This window comes from Lepisosteus platostomus, chromosome 5, assembly GCF_059453375.1.
Source record: "Lepisosteus platostomus isolate fLepPlt1 chromosome 5, fLepPlt1.hap1, whole genome shotgun sequence".
Lineage (NCBI taxonomy): Eukaryota > Metazoa > Chordata > Actinopteri > Semionotiformes > Lepisosteidae > Lepisosteus > Lepisosteus platostomus.
The window spans coordinates 45,378,126-45,395,977 of record NC_142615.1 but is presented as its reverse complement, the minus strand read 5'-3'; the positions used below and the strand labels follow the sequence as shown (position 1 = coordinate 45,395,977).

General features: G+C 50.6%; 9 non-coding genes and 8 pseudogenes across 9 annotated transcripts; all 17 read right to left on the bottom strand.

Annotated features, from left to right (window-relative positions):
• Positions 1 to 80: 80 nt before the first annotated feature.
• LOC148667236 (5S ribosomal RNA) lies at positions 81 to 199 on the bottom strand. The gene has a single exon (XR_015937380.1). It is a non-coding gene; the product is annotated as a 5S ribosomal RNA (ribosomal RNA).
• Positions 200 to 737: 538 nt separating this feature from the next.
• LOC148667235 (5S ribosomal RNA) lies at positions 738 to 856 on the bottom strand (annotated as a pseudogene).
• Positions 857 to 1,393: 537 nt separating this feature from the next.
• Positions 1,394 to 1,512, bottom strand: LOC148667234 (5S ribosomal RNA; annotated as a pseudogene).
• A 537-nt stretch (positions 1,513 to 2,049) lies between these two features.
• On the bottom strand, positions 2,050 to 2,168 carry LOC148667233 (5S ribosomal RNA). The gene has a single exon (XR_015939084.1). It is a non-coding gene; the product is annotated as a 5S ribosomal RNA (ribosomal RNA).
• Positions 2,169 to 2,705: 537 nt separating this feature from the next.
• On the bottom strand, positions 2,706 to 2,824 carry LOC148667232 (5S ribosomal RNA; annotated as a pseudogene).
• A 535-nt stretch (positions 2,825 to 3,359) lies between these two features.
• LOC148667231 (5S ribosomal RNA) lies at positions 3,360 to 3,478 on the bottom strand. Its single transcript, XR_015937379.1, has one exon. It is a non-coding gene; the product is annotated as a 5S ribosomal RNA (ribosomal RNA).
• Positions 3,479 to 4,015: 537 nt separating this feature from the next.
• On the bottom strand, positions 4,016 to 4,134 carry LOC148667230 (5S ribosomal RNA). The gene has a single exon (XR_015937377.1). It is a non-coding gene; the product is annotated as a 5S ribosomal RNA (ribosomal RNA).
• A 537-nt stretch (positions 4,135 to 4,671) lies between these two features.
• Positions 4,672 to 4,790, bottom strand: LOC148667229 (5S ribosomal RNA). Its single transcript, XR_015937376.1, has one exon. It is a non-coding gene; the product is annotated as a 5S ribosomal RNA (ribosomal RNA).
• Positions 4,791 to 5,327: 537 nt separating this feature from the next.
• On the bottom strand, positions 5,328 to 5,446 carry LOC148667228 (5S ribosomal RNA; annotated as a pseudogene).
• A 537-nt stretch (positions 5,447 to 5,983) lies between these two features.
• Positions 5,984 to 6,102, bottom strand: LOC148667227 (5S ribosomal RNA). The gene has a single exon (XR_015938134.1). It is a non-coding gene; the product is annotated as a 5S ribosomal RNA (ribosomal RNA).
• A 538-nt stretch (positions 6,103 to 6,640) lies between these two features.
• Positions 6,641 to 6,759, bottom strand: LOC148667226 (5S ribosomal RNA; annotated as a pseudogene).
• Positions 6,760 to 7,296: 537 nt separating this feature from the next.
• On the bottom strand, positions 7,297 to 7,415 carry LOC148667225 (5S ribosomal RNA; annotated as a pseudogene).
• Positions 7,416 to 7,952: 537 nt separating this feature from the next.
• LOC148667224 (5S ribosomal RNA) lies at positions 7,953 to 8,071 on the bottom strand (annotated as a pseudogene).
• A 537-nt stretch (positions 8,072 to 8,608) lies between these two features.
• Positions 8,609 to 8,727, bottom strand: LOC148667223 (5S ribosomal RNA). Its single transcript, XR_015938439.1, has one exon. It is a non-coding gene; the product is annotated as a 5S ribosomal RNA (ribosomal RNA).
• A 536-nt stretch (positions 8,728 to 9,263) lies between these two features.
• Positions 9,264 to 9,372, bottom strand: LOC148667222 (5S ribosomal RNA; annotated as a pseudogene).
• Positions 9,373 to 9,909: 537 nt separating this feature from the next.
• On the bottom strand, positions 9,910 to 10,028 carry LOC148667221 (5S ribosomal RNA). Its single transcript, XR_015939081.1, has one exon. It is a non-coding gene; the product is annotated as a 5S ribosomal RNA (ribosomal RNA).
• Positions 10,029 to 17,626: 7,598 nt separating this feature from the next.
• On the bottom strand, positions 17,627 to 17,745 carry LOC148667220 (5S ribosomal RNA). The gene has a single exon (XR_015937374.1). It is a non-coding gene; the product is annotated as a 5S ribosomal RNA (ribosomal RNA).
• Between the last annotated feature and the right edge of the window lie 107 nt (positions 17,746 to 17,852).

Genomic DNA, 17,852 nt, shown 5'->3' with positions numbered 1-17,852 from the left:
AACAGACGGACAAGCCGCACTGCACGTGTGAACAGGGGAATGAGCGAGCGAGCGGGGATAGGGCGCCTCCTGCGCTTAAAAGCTTACAGCACCTGGTATTCCCAGGCGGTCTCCCATCCAAGTACTAACCAGGCCCATCCCTGTTTAGCTTCCGAGATCAGACGAGATCAGGCGTGCTCAAGGGGGTGTGGCCGTAAGCGAGAGCAAGGCTCGCTGGCACCCTTCTTATTGAGAGGACAGCTCCGTCACCTCTTTTACGACGCTGCTTTTTTTCTCTTGCGTTTTTCTCTTCTTCCCACGTTCTCTCTCTTCACTGCCTTCGTCCCCGCTCTATTTCACTTCAGCCTTTCACTCTTGCTTCCTTCCAATGAGGACGGAGCTGCGGGAGAAAGGGCGCTATAGAGGATCGCTGTGGAGAGCTGCTGCTGTGCTTTGACATCTGAGCTCTGTGGAAAACGATCTCAATACAATTCTGAAAAACGCGACTCTCCGAACGCCAGCCGAACAAGTCTCCACAGCCGAAGCGCTGTGTCTCTTTTCAGCTGGCGATAAACCTTTCCTCGATCCTTTGCGGACTTGTAAAACTGTTCCTGATCAGAACAAAAAAACGCTCACGCTAATACACAAGCACCCGTGTCTCGCCAAAGCTGACAAATAAACAGACGGACAAGCCGCACTGCACGTGTGAACAGGGGAATGAGCGAGCGAGCGGGGATAGGGCGCCTCCTGCGCTTAAAAGCTTACAGCACCTGGTATTTCCAGGCGGTCTCCAATCCAAGTACTAACCAGGCCCATCCCTGTTTAGCTTCCGAGATCAGACGAGATCAGGCGTGCTCAAGGGGGTGTGGCCGTAAGCGACACCAAGGCTCGCTGGCACCCTTCTTATTGAGAGGACAGCTCCGTCACCTCCTTTACGACGCTGCTTTTTTTCCCTTGCGTTTTTCTCTTCTTCCCACGTTCTCTCTCTTCACTGCCTTCGTCCCCGCTCTATTTCACTTCAGCCTTTCACTCTTGCTTCCTTCCAATGAGGACGGAGCTGCGGGAGAAAGGGCGCTATAGAGGATCGCTGTGGAGAGCTGCTGCTGTGCTTTGACATCTGAGCTCTGTGGAAAACGATCTAAATACAATTCTGAAAAATGCGACTCTCCGAACGCCAGCCGAACAAGTCTCCACAGCCGAAGCGCTGTGTCTCTTTTCAGCTGGCGATAAACCTTTCCTCGATCCTTTGCGGACTTGTAAAACTGTTCCTGATCAGAATAAAAAACGCTCACGCTAATACACAAGCACCCGTGTCTCGCCAAAGCTGACAAATAAACAGACGGACAAGCCGCACTGCACGTGTGAACAGGGGAATGAGCGAGCGAGCGGGGATAGGGCGCCTCCTGCGCTTAAAAGCTTACAGCACCTGGTATTCCCAGGCGGTCTCCCATCCAAGTACTAACCAGGCCCATCCCTGTTTAGATTCTGAGATCAGACGAGATCAGGCGTGCTCAAGGGGGTGTGGCCGTAAGCAAAAGTAAGGCTCGCTGGCACCCTTCTTATTGAGAGGACAGCTCCGTCACCTCTTTTACGACGCTGCTTTTTTCCCTTGCGTTTTTCTCTTCTTTCCACGTTCTCTCTCTTCACTGCCTTCGTCCCCGCTCTATTTCACTTCAGCCTTTCACTCTTGCTTCCTTCCAATGAGGACGGAGCTGCGGGAGAAAGGGCGCTATAGAGGATCGCTGTGGAGAGCTGCTGCTGTGCTTTGACATCTGAGCTCTGTGGAAAACGATCTCAATACAATTCTGAAAAACGCGACTCTCCGAACGCCAGCCGAACAAGTCTCCACAGCCGAACCGCTGTGTCTCTTTTCAGCTGGCGATAAACCTTTCCTCGATTCTTTGCGGACTTGTTAAACTGTTCCTGATCAGAACAAAAAAACGCTCACGCTAATACACAAGCACCCGTGTCTCGCCAAAGCTGACAAATAAACAGACGGACAAGCCGCACTGCACGTGTGAACAGGGGAATGAGCGAGCGAGCGGGGATAGGGCGCCTCCTGCGCTTAAAAGCTTACAGCACCTGGTATTCCCAGGCGGTCTCCCATCCAAGTACTAACCAGGCCCATCCCTGTTTAGCTTCCGAGATCAGATGAGATCAGGCGTGCTCAAGGGGGTGTGGCCGTAAGCGAGAGCAAGGCTCGCTGGCACCCTTCTTATTGAGAGGACAGCTCCGTCACCTCTTTTACGACGCTGCTTTTTTTCCCTTGCGTTTTTCTCTTCTTCCCACGTTCTCTCTCTTCACTGCCTTCGTCCCCGCTCTATTTCACTTCAGCCTTTCACTTTTGCTTCCTTCCAATGAGGACGGAGCTGCGGGAGAAAGGGCGCTATAGAGGATCGCTGTGGAGAGCTGCTGCTGTGCTTTGACATCTGAGCTCTGTGGAAAACGATCTCAATACAATTCTGAAAAACGCGACTCTCCGAACGCCAGCCGAACAAGTCTCCACAGCCGAAGCGCTGTGTCTCTTTTCAGCTGGCGATAAACCTTTCCTCGATCCTTTGCGGACTTGTAAAACTGTTCCTGATCAGAATAAAAAACGCTCACGCTAATACACAAGCACCCGTGTCTTACCAAAGCTGACAAATAAACAGACGGACAAGCCGCACTGCACGTGTGAACAGGGGAATGAGCGAGCGAGCGGGGATAGGGCGCCTCCTGCGCTTAAAAGCTTACAGCACCTGGTATTCCCAGGCGGTCTCCCATCCAAGTACTAACCAGGCCCATCCCTGTTTAGATTCTGAGATCAGACGAGATCAGGCGTGCTCAAGGGGGTGTGGCCGTAAGCGAGAGCAAGGCTCGCTGGCACCCTTCTTATTGAGAGGACAGCTCCGTCACCTCTTTTACGACGCTGCTTTTTTCCCTTGCGTTTTTCTCTTCTTTCCACGTTCTCTCTCTTCACTGCCTTCGTCCCCGCTCTATTTCACTTCAGCCTTTCACTCTTGCTTCCTTCCAATGAGGACAGAGCTGCGGGAGAAAGGGCGCTATAGAGGATCGCTGTGGAGAGCTGCTGCTGTGCTTTGACATCTGAGCTCTGTGGAAAACGATCTCAAAACAATTCTGAAAAACGCGACTCTCCGAACGCCAGCCGAACAAGTCTCCACAGCCGAAGCGCTGTGTCTCTTTTCAGCTGGCGATAAACCTTTCCTCGATCCTTTGCGGACTTGTAAAAATGTTCCTGATCAGAATAAAAAACGCTCACGCTAATACACAAGCACCCGTGTCTCGCCAAAGCTGACAAATAAACAGACGGACAAGCCACACTGCACGTGTGAACAGGGGAATGAGCGAGCGAGCGGGGTAGGGCGCCTCCTGTGCTTAAAAGCTTACAGCACCTGGTATTCCCAGGCGGTCTCCCATCCAAGTACTAACCAGGCCCATCCCTGTTTAGCTTCCGAGATCAGACGAGATCAGGCGTGCTCAAGGGGGTGTGGCCGTAAGCAAGTGAAAGGCTCGCTGGCACCCTTCTTATTGAGAGGACAGCTCCGTCACCTCTTTTACGACGCTGCTTTTTTTCTCTTGCGTTTTTCTCTTCTTCCCACGTTCTCTCTCTTCACTGCCTTCGTCCCCGCTCTATTTCACTTCAGCCTTTCACTCTTGCTTCCTTCCAATGAGGACGGAGCTGCGGGAGAAAGGGCGCTATAGAGGATCGCTGTGGAGAGCTGCTGCTGTGCTTTGACATCTGAGCTCTGTGGAAAACGATCTCAATACAATTCTGAAAAACGCGACTCTCCGAACGCCAGCCGAACAAGTCTCCACAGCCGAAGCGCTGTGTCTCTTTTCAGCTGGCGATAAACCTTTCCTCGATCCTTTGCGGACTTGTAAAACTGTTCCTGATCAGAATAAAAAACGCTCACGCTAATACACAAGCACCCGTGTCTCGCCAAAGCTGACAAATAAACAGACGGACAAGCCGCACTGCACGTGTGAACAGGGGAATGAGCGAGCGAGCGGGGATAGGGCGCCTCCTGCGCTTAAAAGCTTACAGCACCTGGTATTCCCAGGCGGTCTCCCATCCAAGTACTAACCAGGCCCATCCCTGTTTAGCTTCCGAGATCAGACGAGATCAGGCGTGCTCAAGGGGGTGTGGCCGTAAGCGAGAGCAAGGCTCGCTGGCACCCTTCTTATTGAGAGGACAGCTCCGTCACCTCTTTTACGACGCTGCTTTTTTTCCCTTGCGTTTTTCTCTTCTTCCCACGTTCTCTCTCTTCACTGCCTTCGTCCCCGCTCTATTTCACTTCAGCCTTTCACTCTTGCTTCCTTCCAAAGAGGACGGAGCTGCGGGAGAAAGGGCGCTATAGAGGATCGCTGTGGAGAGCTGCTGCTGTGCTTTGACATCTGAGCTCTGTGGAAAACGATCTCAATACAATTCTGAAAAACGCGACTCTCCGAACGCCAGCCGAACAAGTCTCCACAGCCGAAGCGCTGTGTCTCTTTTCAGCTGGCGATAAACCTTTCCTCGATCCTTTGCGGACTTGTAAAACTGTTCCTGATCAGAATAAAAAACGCTCACGCTAATACACAAGCACCCGTGTCTCGCCAAAGCTGACAAATAAACAGACGGACAAGCCGCACTGCACGTGTGAACAGGGGAATGAGCGAGCGAGCGGGGATAGGGCGCCTCCTGCGCTTAAAAGCTTACAGCACCTGGTATTCCCAGGCGGTCTCCCATCCAAGTACTAACCAGGCCCATCCCTGTTTAGCTTCCGAGATCAGACGAGATCAGGCGTGCTCAAGGGGGTGTGGCCGTAAGCTAGACCAAAGCTCGCTGGCACCCTTCTTATTGAGAGGACAGCTCCGTCACCTCTTTTACGACGCTGCTTTTTTTCCCTTGCGTTTTTCTCTTCTTCCCACGTTCTCTCTCTTCACTGCCTTCGTCCCCGCTCTATTTCACTTCAGCCTTTCACTCTTGCTTCCTTCCAATGAGGACGGAGCTGCGGGAGAAAGGGCGCTATAGAGGATCGCTGTGGAGAGCTGCTGCTGTGCTTTGACATCTGAGCTCTGTGGAAAACGATCTCAATACAATTCTGAAAAACGCGACTCTCCGAACGCCAGCCGAACATGTCTCCACAGCCGAAGCGCTGTGTCTCTTTTCAGCTGGCGATAAACCTTTCTTCGATCCTTTGCGGACTTGTAAAACTGTTCCTGATCAGAATAAAAAACGCTCACGCTAATACACAAGCACCCGTGTCTCGCCAAAGCTGACAAATAAACAGACGGACAAGCCGCACTGCACGTGTGAACAGGGGAATGAGCGAGCGAGCGGGGATAGGGCGCCTCCTGCGCTTAAAAGCTAACAGCACCTGGTATTCCCAGGCGGTCTCCCATCCAAGTACTAACCAGGCCCATCCCTGTTTAGCTTACGAGATCAGACGAGATCAGGCGTGCTCAAGGGGGTGTGGCCGTAAGCGAGAGCAAGGCTCGCTGGCACCCTTCTTATTGAGAGGACAGCTCCGTCACCTCTTTTATGACGCTGCTCTTTTTCCCTTGCGTTTTTCTCTTCTTCCCACGTTCTCTCTCTTCACTGCCTTCGTCCCCGCTCTATTTCACTTCAGCCTTTCACTCTTGCTTCCTTCCAATGAGGACGGAGCTGCGGGAGAAAGGGCGCTATAGAGGATCGCTGTGGAGAGCTGCTGCTGTGCTTTGACATCTGAGCTCTGTGGAAAACGATCTCAATACAATTCTGAAAAACGCGACTCTCCGAACGCCAGCCGAACATGTCTCCACAGCCGAAGCGCTGTGTCTCTTTTCAGCTGGCGATAAACCTTTCTTCGATCCTTTGCGGACTTGTAAAACTGTTCCTGATCAGAATAAAAAACGCTCACGCTAATACACAAGCACCCGTGTCTCGCCAAAGCTGACAAATAAACAGACGGACAAGCCGCACTGCACGTGTGAACAGGGGAATGAGCGAGCGAGCGGGGATAGGGCGCCTCCTGCGCTTAAAAGCTTACAGCACCTGGTACTCCCAGGCGGTCTCCCATCCAAGTACTAACCAGGCCCATCCCTGTTTAGCTTCCGAGATCAGACGAGATCAGGCGTGCTCAAGGGGGTGTGGCCGTAAGCGAGAGCAAGGCTCGCTGGCACCCTTCTTATTGAGAGGACAGCTCCGTCACCTCTTTTATGACGCTGCTCTTTTTCCCTTGCGTTTTTCTCTTCTTCCCACGTTCTCTCTCTTCACTGCCTTCGTCCCCGCTCTATTTCACTTCAGCCTTTCACTCTTGCTTCCTTCCAATGAGGACGGAGCTGCGGGAGAAAGGGCGCTATAGAGGATCGCTGTGGAGAGCTGCTGCTGTGCTTTGACATCTGAGCTCTGTGGAAAACGATCTCAATACAATTCTGAAAAACGCGACTCTCCGAACGCCAGCCGAACAAGTCTCCACAGCCGATGCGCTGTGTCTCTTTTCAGCTGGCGATAAACCTTTCCTCGATTCTTTGCGGACTTGTTAAACTGTTCCTGATCAGAACAAAAAAACGCTCACGCTAATACACAAGCACCCGTGTCTCGCCAAAGCTGACAAATAAACAGACGGACAAGCCGCACTGCACGTGTGATCAGGGGAATGAGCGAGCGAGCGGGGATAGGGCGCCTCCTGCGCTTAAAAGCTTACAGCACCTGGTATTTCCAGGCGGTCTCCAATACAAGTACTAACCAGGCCCATCCCTGTTTAGCTTCCGAGATCAGACGAGATCAGGCGTGCTCAAGGGGGTGTGGCCGTAAGCGACACCAAGGCTCGCTGGCACCCTTCTTATTGAGAGGACAGCTCCGTCACCTCTTTTACGACGCTGCTTTTTTTCCCTTGCGTTTTTCTCTTCTTCCCACGTTCTCTCTCTTCACTGCCTTCATCCCCGCTCTATTTCACTTCAGCCTTTCACTCTTGCTTCCTTCCAATGAGGACGGAGCTGCGGGAGAAAGGGCGCTATAGAGGATCGCTGTGGAGAGCTGCTGCTGTGCTTTGACATCTGAGCTCTGTGGAAAACGATCTCAATACAATTCTGAAAAACGCGACTCTCCGAACGCCAGCCGAACAAGTCTCCACAGCCGAAGCGCTGTGTCTCTTTTCAGCTGGCGATAAACCTTTCCTCGATCCTTTGCGGACTTGTAAAACTGTTCCTGATCAGAATAAAAAACGCTCACGCTAATACACAAGCACCCGTGTCTCGCCAAAGCTGACAAATAAACAGACGGACAAGCCGCACTGCACGTGTGAACAGGGGAATGAGCGAGCGAGCGGGGATAGGGCGCCTCCTGCGCTTAAAAGCTTACAGCATCTGGTATTCCCAGGCGGTCTCCCATCCAAGTACTAACCAGGCCCATCCCTATTTAGCTTCCGAGATCAGACGAGATCAGGCGTGCTCAAGGGGGTGTGGCCGCAAGCGAGAGCAAGGCTCGCTGGCACCCTTCTTATTGAGAGGACAGCTCTATCACCTCTTTTACAACGCTGCTTTTTTTCCCTTGCGTTTTTCTCTTCTTCCCACGTTCTCTCTCTTCACTGCCTTCGTCCCCGCTCTATTTCACTTCAGCCTTTCACTCTTGCTTCCTTCCAATGAGGACGGAGCTGCGGGAGAAAGGGCGCTATAGAGGATCGCTGTGGAGAGCTGCTGCTGTGCTTTGACATCTGAGTTCTGTGGAAAACGATCTCAATACAATTCTGAAAAACGCGACACTCCGAACGCCAGCCGAACAAGTCTCCACAGCCGAAGCGCTGTGTCTCTTTTCAGCTGGCGATAAACCTTTCTTCGATCCTTTGCGGACTTGTAAAACTGTTCCTGATCAGAATAAAAAACGCTCACGCTAATACACAAGCACCCGTGTCTCGCCAAAGCTGACAAATAAACAGACGGACAAGCCGCACTGCACGTGTGAACAGGGGAATGAGCGAGCGAGCGGGGATAGGGCGCCTCCTGCGCTTAAAAGATTACAGCACCTGGTATTCCCAGGCGGTCTCCCATCCAAGTACTAACCAGGCCCATCCCTGTTTAGCTTCCGAGATCAGACGAGATCAGGCGTGCTCAAGGGGGTGTGGCCGTAAGCGAGAGCAAGGCTCGCTGGCACCCTTCTTATTGAGAGGACAGCTCCGTCACCTCTTTTACGACGCTGCTTTTTTTCTCTTGCGTTTTTCTCTTCTTCCCACGTTGTCTCTCTTCACTGCCTTCGTCCCTGCTCTATTTCACTTCAGCCTTTCACTTTTGCTTCCTTCCAATGAGGACGGAGCTGCGGGAGAAAGGGCGCTATAGAGGATCGCTGTGGAGAGCTGCTGCTGTGCTTTGACATCTGAGCTCTGTGGAAAACGATCTCAATACAATTCTGTAAAACGCGACTCTCCGAACGCCAGCCGAACAAGTCTCCACAGCCGAAGCGCTGTGTCTCTTTTCAGCTGGCGATAAACCTTTCCTCGATCCTTTGCGGACTTGTTAAACTGTTCCTGATCAGAATAAAAAACGCTCACGCTAATACACAAGCACCCGTGTCTCGCCAAAGCTGACAAATAAACAGACGGACAAGCCGCACTGCACGTGTGAACAGGGGAATGAGCGAGCGAGCGGGGATAGGGCGCCTCCTGCGCTTAAAAGCTTACAGCACCTGGTATTCCCAGGCGGTGTCCCATCCAAGTACTAACCAGGCCCATCCCTGTTTAGCTTCCGAGATCAGACGAGATCAGGCGTGCTCAAGGGGGTGTGGCCGTAAGCGAGAGCAATGCTCGCTGGCACCCTTCTTATTGAGAGGACAGCTCCGTCACCTCTTTTACGACGCTGCTTTTTTCCCTTGCGTTTTTCTCTTCTTTCCACGTTCTCTCTCTTCACTGCCTTCGTCCCCGCTCTATTTCACTTCAGCCTTTCACTCTTGCTTCCTTCCAATGAGGACGGAGCTGCGGGAGAAAGGGCGCTATAGAGGATCGCTGTGGAGAGCTGCTGCTGTGCTTTGACATCTGAGCTCTGTGGAAAACGATCTCAATACAATTCTGAAAAACGCGACTCTCCGAACGCCAGCCGAACAAGTCTCCACAGCCGAAGCGCTGTGTCTCTTTTCAGCTGGCGATAAACCTTTCCTCGATCCTTTGCGGACTTGTAAAACTGTTCCTGATCAGAATAAAAAACGCTCACGCTAATACACAAGCACCCGTGTCTCGCCAAAGCTGACAAATAAACAGACGGACAAGCCGCACTGCACGTGTGAACAGGGGAATGAGCGAGCGAGCGGGGATAGGGCGCCTCCTGCGCTTAAAAGCTTACAGCACCTGGTATTCCCAAGCGGTCTCCCATCCAAGTACTAACCAGGCCCATCCCTGTTTAGCTTCCGAGATCAGGCGTGCTCAAGGGGGTGTGGCCGTAAGCCAGAGCAAGGCTTGCTGGCACCCTTCTCATTGAGAGGACAGCTCCGTCACCTCTTTTACGACGCTGCTTTTTTTCCCTTGCGTTTTTCTCTTCTTCACACGTTCTCTCTCTTCACTGCCTTCGTCCCCGCTCTATTTCACTTCAGCCTTTCACTCTTGCTTCCTTCCAATGAGGACGGAGCTGCGGGAGAAAGGGCGCTATAGAGGATCGCTGTGGAGAGCTGCTGCTGTGCTTTGACATCTGAGCTCTGTGGAAAACGATCTCAATACAATTCTGAGAAACGCGACTCTCCGAACGCCAGCCGAACAAGTCTCCACAGCCGAAGCGCTGTTTCTCTTTTCAGCTGGCGATAAACCTTTCCTCGATCCTTTGCGGACTTGTAAAACTGTTCCTGATCAGAATAAAAAACGCTCACGCTAATACACAAGCACCCGTGTCTCGCCAAAGCTGACAAATAAACAGACGGACAAGCCGCACTGCACGTGTGAACAGGGGAATGAGCGAGCGAGCGGGGATAGGGCGCCTCCTGCGCTTAAAAGCTTACAGCACCTGGTATTCCCAGGCGGTCTCCCATCCAAGTACTAACCAGGCCCATCCCTGTTTAGCTTCCGAGATCAGATGAGATCAGGCGTGCTCAAGGGGGTGTGGCCGTAAGCGAGGTCAAGGCTCGCTGGCACCCTTCTTATTGAGAGGACAGCTCCGTCACCTCTTTTACGACGCTGCTTTTTTTCCCTTGCGTTTTTCTCTTCTTCCCACGTTCTCTCTCTTCACTGCCTTCGTCCCCGCTCTATTTCACTTCAGCCTTTCACTCTTGCTTCCTTCCAATGAGGACGGAGCTGCGGGAGAAAGGGCGCTATAGATGATCGCTGTGGAGAGCTGCTGCTGTGCTTTGACATCTGAGCTCTGTGGAAAACGATCTCAATACAATTCTGAAAAACGCGACTCTCCGAACGCCAGCCGAACAAGTCTCCACAGCCAAAGCGCTGTGTCTCTTTTCAGCTGGCGATAAACCTTTCCTCGATCCTTTGCGGACTTGTAAAACTGTTCCTGATCAGAATAAAAAACGCTCACGCTAATACACAAGCACCCGTGTCTCGCCAAAGCTGACAAATAAACAGACGGACAAGCCGCACTTGTAGAGAAAAGTGGTTCAGGGACGCCAAATATGTAATCATAGTGGCTCTCTGAAGGCACCAGTTCTGTAGGGTTTGGGCATTTACTGAGACAATTATTAATTGTAGCAGTAAATCACAAAGTTGATTCTTTTGGTGGCTTTAGAATCCAACCATGCGATATAACTCAAACAACGCGCACACACAGGTACTAATACACGAGGATACATTTATTAATACATAGAATATGCATATAAACCTAACAGATCTTATCGAGAGGGTTATCAGAATACAAAAGATATATATTCAATCAGTTACAAAGTGTTACACATATCAAGAGGACATACGTTCAGTATATCATTCATTAAGACCGTTTCGTAAAGTGAACTTGGTTACAACTTCTACATTAGATACTCAAACAAGTACATAACTCTTAGGAATTAAATTGATATCAACTGGTTGGGATAACAATTGAATTCTCGAGCTGTAATGCATTGAAGTTGAATACTCATCCAATCTCTGGGGATTCAGATCTCCTGCGGGCACAAAGAAACAGTTGCAGGCCGTTGCTGTCCAATCCGCGCTCTCTGGCTCGGTGCCAGGCTGTGCTGTGCGGCTTGCGACGGTGTGCTGCTGATACTCACTGTTGGCTTTAACTAGCAAAGTTTGTGCACAGGAGAAAAGATGACTGTGGGTCCCAGCAAGTCAGGAAGAGGACCAGTTCGTTCCTGATGAAGAGCTAGTTCTGAATAGTGATTCAGCTTTCCACAGTTCCGACCTGTTCACGAGGCCTGCTGCTGGTTACTCTCTGGCAACCTCCACTCTAGACTCTTAGAACAAAGGAAACTTCTGGTACTCGGACACACTGGCCGTTCCGTGGTTGTCCGGGCTGAGTCTCAGGATGGTCAGGAGGCGCTCTGCGAGAATGTCCTGCCCTTGGGAGCCTTCTGCTCCTGGGCCGTCCTGCCCTGGAATTCTCCTTTGAATTCCTTCTGAATCTTGTCTGAATCTTGTTGAATCTCTCAGGCTCTCTGTGTTGCCTGTTTTTACCTGGAGGAACTTCAGCTCATTGATTGGCTGAAAGTTCCATGGGCATCAGAGTCCCACGTGGGTTACTCGGCCCTACCAGTCCCTGATTGGTTGATCAAGGTGAGATATGAGTCACTTAGTCCTGACACTTAGTAATGCAGTCCAGATGTCCAACTCGCACTCCCTAGACAGATAGGCACCAATGGATGACCATTGATCATGATAGCCAGGCTTAGCTAAATGCATCCCCCTTTGGGAGCTGTCCTTGGACCTTAAATCACCTTGCATGAATGGTTTCTCTGTGGCTGCACCACAGAGATGAACAGAGAAATGAGGCCTAATTTGGGAAAGCTCAGAAACACTTAATTCTGCCTTATTATTAAGCCTCGCCGCTACATATCCCCCCTTTTTGAAGGTCACGAGGTCCTGAGGCGTTGTTGCCTTCAAAACAAAACAGAGTTAAGTGATGTCCCTTGTCATTAGAACATTAATCTTAAATGTCTACATTACTCCTCGAGAATTCATACCAGAACCAGCATTGGGAACAAACAGGATGAATAACATCTGGAGTATGTATAAACACGGTAGGAGACATTATCTAAGTCTAGGAATTACACATCAGGAAGTTCACTGTCAATATCTGATACCTCTGTGGTAGATATTTGGGGAGAAGTCACTTCCTTTCTTTTGACATGCTACCTTTGACTCATTCATGCTACCCAGAGTACATCTTGATGTGAGACTACATCATTCAGAGTACACTGTCAGTCATGATCCAGCTACCTGGCAGTAGTGTTACAATAACAACAGTTCCTGTTCCCAGCCCCCGATAAACCACAACACCAGTGTTGGGTATCTGCTAGGGTGATTTGGAGGTTTGTTCCATTAAAGCAAACTAACTACCTGTACCTCTTCAGGGCTTACTGTTTCTTGGATTTCTATCCAATTGAATAGTGTGGCACCTGAAGGCATCCAAGACCTCAAGTTTGGTCTTATGTTGTCTGGTTCCAGACCGTACAGTGTTAAGTTACCATGCTGTACTATGGCCTCCTCGGGAACTTACAGGAAAACTATTGGTTAGATAGCTGCATTGTGGTAGCTGTATCATGCCCGTCACAAGTCATAGTGTCAGTTAAATGTGGTGTGCTGACCAGCCATTTACTTCCCACCTGCTCTTCGTGGGGTTCATTAACCTCCCTCTGCTCGTTAGTAGCTTTACACCCTTCATTGGTGAATCGTTTAGACACAGCCAATGGATAGCTTTGGTAGCCATACCCATCTCAAGATTTGGAACCGAATTCAATCTTGGATTGCCTTCTGGGTGAGCTATGAGCGATGGGGTTAATGTCACGCACTCCTCTACTGAGAAGAGTGGAATCAAGTGGGTTGGGATTTGTGCCATGGCTAGACTGGTTACAGTGGCACTAAACTCCCTTAACAGGTCTTGTGTCAACATTCTGGCCTGTTGCACACAAGCATAAACCCACTGTATAACACCAACAATCATGTCCACTGTTTGGGGAATAAGGTTTAACCCTGTTGCATAGGAAGTTGCCTGTAGGGTTTTCCCTAAGCTTTCCAACTTTTGCTGCTGTTGATACAGTCTGTCACTACCCTCTGGCATCTCTGACACCTGCCTTCTTGGGGCAGTCAGGGTGAGAGTGCCAGTAGCACACAAACCTACCAGAAATAGCAAATGCACAACAGTGGTGGCAGCAATCAGTCCTCCCAAAAGTCTTTTCGGGTGGCTGATCCCAGTCATCTCCTTCTGAGTGACTGTTGCCTTTCTAAGCTGGCGCAGCATGTACATGGTGTCTTTCTCAGTATGCCCTGTGGCATCTTGGGCACCAACATCCTGGAAATCTGGGGAGGTCTGACGCAGCGGCTGATGCTGCTCCTCCGTTTCCAGGGCATCTGCTTTTTCGATTTGTTCATGCCTGTGCTCTAGGAACCCTGCAGGGGGCGGTGCAGCGGTGGAGCATGCCTGACCCTCGGCTGAGTGGTCATCTGGAGCACCTGAGTGATCTGGGATTGTTATCCTATTCTCACTGTTCAGGTCCACCCTGCACACTTCCTGATTGAGGAATCCCTCTATCGGCATGTTTACAATCGTTCGCTGGGGGTAGGTGTAGGACACCTGCTCGCTCCCCCCTTCCCTCGCTAGGGGTTCAGGGAGCTGCCCCAGCACTGGGATAGCTAGTTCACTGTCTTTGAACTTACTATCACTCACCAGGCCCATGTCAGTGCAGGCTGGGGTTCTGACACCCCTCTTTGCGATGTCCTGCACTGGCAGGCGGGTGGCTTGACCATCCAGCTCCAGTCTGGGTGAACCACTGTTGGTCAGACTCAGACTGACAGACTGAGCTGGTGGCTGTAAGAAAACCGTCTCAGCTTTCATTCCCTGTCCCTTCTGGGGGACTGGGTGTGTTGGCAACCCTGCCGTTGAGGCAGGAACAATCAGGTCAGTCTCACTCACTACCTGGTAGTTGTGAGAAGTAATATTACCTGACTGCAGGTTCCCTGGGTCACAGCAGAGGGAATCGGCATCTGGGATCAGGTGTGTCCACAGCGCAGTAGTCTCAGCGTCCAGCTGGACCTCCTGTCTAACCTGTGAATGTTGCACCAGGGGCACCTGGCGGTGGCCCTGTGACAGCTGCTCAAGCAGATCCTCACTAACAGAGGACCTCTCAGGGCCAAGGGTGAGGGCTACATCACCAACCTGGTCTCCTGCCATCTGGATCCCTTCCACCACTGCGGGGTGGTGTTCCTGAACCCTCTTGGGTGCCAGGGTGCACAGGGAAAGCTCCTTCTCATCGCCATGTGGGGAGATCTGCTCCTCTTTAGGGATGTAGAAGGGGTGTGCTTTACCTGGTGGATCAGGCGGCTGCTCGGAGCACCGCTCCTGTGGCAGGGAGGCTGTTGTGACCTCAGCCGGGACACGACTTCCCTGTATATCTGGGGAACAAGGAAATATTTTTATTTCTTGTCCAGAGGGAACGGAAGGAATCTTCACATAGGCTTCTGTGTTCGGTGGGCACTGTGAGCACAGTCTGCCTCTTGGCCCCCCTTTCCTTCTGTACAGAAGGCTTAGGAGCCTTGACCTGTTTCCACACCTTGCCTTTCTGGCGATCCACCAAAGGTTCCTCTCTGAGTCGCATGCCCTTTTCTTTTTCTACCCGTTTGAGCTTGCCGTGTGACATCAAACACCTTTCAACCTCAGTGTCAATCAGTGTCTCACTGGGTAAGACATCTCCCATGGCAGCCTTGAGGTAAAAGCTTCCTGCTTTTCCTCTGCGTTTTACTGCCTGCTCTGTGACTTCAGGGGTGGAGTCAGCACTCACTTGGGAGTGGCTGACCTTATCCAGGCAGGAACCCTTCCGCTCAATCAGATAGACTGAGGGAGGGAGAGGGGGTGGGTCTCCGCCTCCTCCAGTGGAGAGTATCAGCTCATTCACGCTTCCGGCAGCCTTGGGGAACGGTTGTCCCTGTCCTAATAAAGCTTGTTCAAGCCTGGCCAGGCGGGCGGCTACTGAATCCTTTTGTTCAGCCTTTTCTAGCCCTTTCCCTCCCCCGGTGTTCTCATGGCACTTAGGACGCTGGGTGCGGTCCTGTGTGAGTGCTTTGGAACGGGGCTTAGCCAGCTCAGGAGCCTGTGCTCCTTCGAGCAGGGGGGAATTAACCCTGCTGGCTCTGACGGCGAACACAGTCGCTTTAGCAACTTTTTGCTCAGAGCGACTTTGGACATCATACTCCCAGGCTTTCTGCACGAATCTCTTGATATCAGTCATTTTCATGGTCTGTGCATCTGTATGCATTAAGATCATCTTTCTGACTGACGGGTGGAGATTCACAATGAATAAACCCTTGAAATGTGTGTTCTCTTCGCAACCCTCATCATTTCGCCCTGCAAAATAAGTTCGTCTAAGTCTCTCGTAATATTCGCGAGGGGACTCTGCTCTCTCGTGCTTAATGTTAAGAGCGGCGGCTATCGCAGCAGTCGGGTCAATAAACGCACTGTATTCTTCGATAAGTGCTTGACACAGCTGCTCAAAATCATTGCAGACTTCTTTCATCTGCCTAGCCATCCACTCATGTACAGCTCTGCTGGTAGTTTTTCTAACCAGAAACACTTTCTCCTGTTCTGTGGCGTTTGGCAGGTACTGCAGGTAATACCTGAGGTCCTGAATATAACTCTCGATATTATTCTCTGACACTGCGGGGTCAAATCTCTCTATGTCCTTCGCTAGCTCTCTCAGAGAATGGAGATTTATTATTCTAGCTTCTCCGCTGACGGAGATATGGAAGAGATCGTGGTCAGACTTGTCGCTGCTAGAGAGAGTGCTTAATAGCGACTCGAATTCAGACCTTTTTGCAACCATCGTTAGACTTAAAGAGTATTACGTTTAAGTACGAAATCACAGTTTTACCACAGAAAACCACAAGATCAAGTATGCAATCAACCCGGTAGATCGCAAAAGATCACAAAACAATCAAACACTGCTTAAAGAGCAAGGGGAACTTTTTTTCCTTTCGGCTTTCAGCACACTGTATTGTCGTGTATGAAACCCGCGGCGTTTTATATTGAATTATTCCGCTTGGTTGACTCATTTCAGTCTTGCCACGCCCACCCAGGGACGCCAAATAAATGTAGAGAAAAGTGGTTCAGGGACGCCAAATATGTAATCATAGTGGCTCTCTGAAGGCACCAGTTCTGTAGGGTTTGGGCATTTACTGAGACAATTATTAATTGTAGCAGTAAATCACAAAGTTGATTCTTTTGGTGGCTTTAGAATCCAACCATGCGATATAACTCAAACAACGCGCACACACAGGTACTAATACACGAGGATACATTTATTAATACATAGAATATGCATATAAACCTAACAGATCTTATCGAGAGGGTTATCAGAATACAAAAGATATATATTCAATCAGTTACAAAGTGTTACACATATCAAGAGGACATACGTTCAGTATATCATTCATTAAGACCGTTTCGTAAAGTGAACTTGGTTACAACTTCTACATTAGATACTCAAACAAGTACATAACTCTTAGGAATTAAATTGATATCAACTGGTTGGGATAACAATTGAATTCTCGAGCTGTAATGCATTGAAGTTGAATACTCATCCAATCTCTGGGGATTCAGATCTCCTGCGGGCACAAAGAAACAGTTGCAGGCCGTTGCTGTCCAATCCGCGCTCTCTGGCTCGGTGCCAGGCTGTGCTGTGCGGCTTGCGACGGTGTGCTGCTGATACTCACTGTTGGCTTTAACTAGCAAAGTTTGTGCACAGGAGAAAAGATGACTGTGGGTCCCAGCAAGTTAGGAAGAGGACCAGTTCGTTCCTGATGAAGAGCTAGTTCTGAATAGTGATTCAGCTTTCCACAGTTCCGACCTGTTCACGAGGCCTGCTGCTGGTTACTCTCTGGCAACCTCCACTCTAGACTCTTAGAACAAAGGAAAGTTCTGGCACTCGGACACACTGGCCGTTCCGTGGTTGTCCGGGCTGAGTCTCAGGATGGTCAGGAGGCGCTCTGCGAGAATGTCCTGCCCTTGGGAGCCTTCTGCTCCTGGGCCGTCCTGCCCTGGAATTCTCCTTTGAATTCCTTCTGAATCTTGTCTGAATCTTGTTGAATCTCTCAGGCTCTCTGTGTTGCCTGTTTTTACCTGGAGGAACTTCAGCTCATTGATTGGCTGAAAGTTCCATGGGCATCAGAGTCCCACGTGGGTTACTCGGCCCTACCAGTCCCTGATTGGTTGATCAAGGTGAGATATGAGTCACTTAGTCCTGACACTTAGTAATGCAGTCCAGATGTCCAACTCGCACTCCCTAGACAGATAGGCACCAATGGATGACCATTGATCATGATAGCCAGGCTTAGCTAAATGCATCCCCCTTTGGGAGCTGTCCTTGGACCTTAAATCACCTTGCATGAATGGTTTCTCTGTGGCTGCACCACAGAGATGAACAGAGAAATGAGGCCTAATTTGGGAAAGCTCAGAAACACTTAATTCTGCCTTATTATTAAGCCTCGCCGCTACACACTGCACGTGTGAACAGGGGAACGAGCAAGCGAGCGGGGATAGGGCGCCTCCTGCGCTTAAAAGCTTACAGCACCTGGTATTCCCAGGCGGTCTCCCATCCAAGTACTAACCAGGCCCATCCCTGTTTAGCTTCCGAGATCAGACGAGATCAGGCGTGCTCAAGGGGGTGTGGCCGTAAGCAAGACCAAAGCTCGCTGGCACCCTTCTTATTGAGAGGACAGCTCCGTCACCTCTTTTACGACGCTGCTTTTTTTCCCTTGCGTTTTTCTCTTCTTCCCACGTTCTCT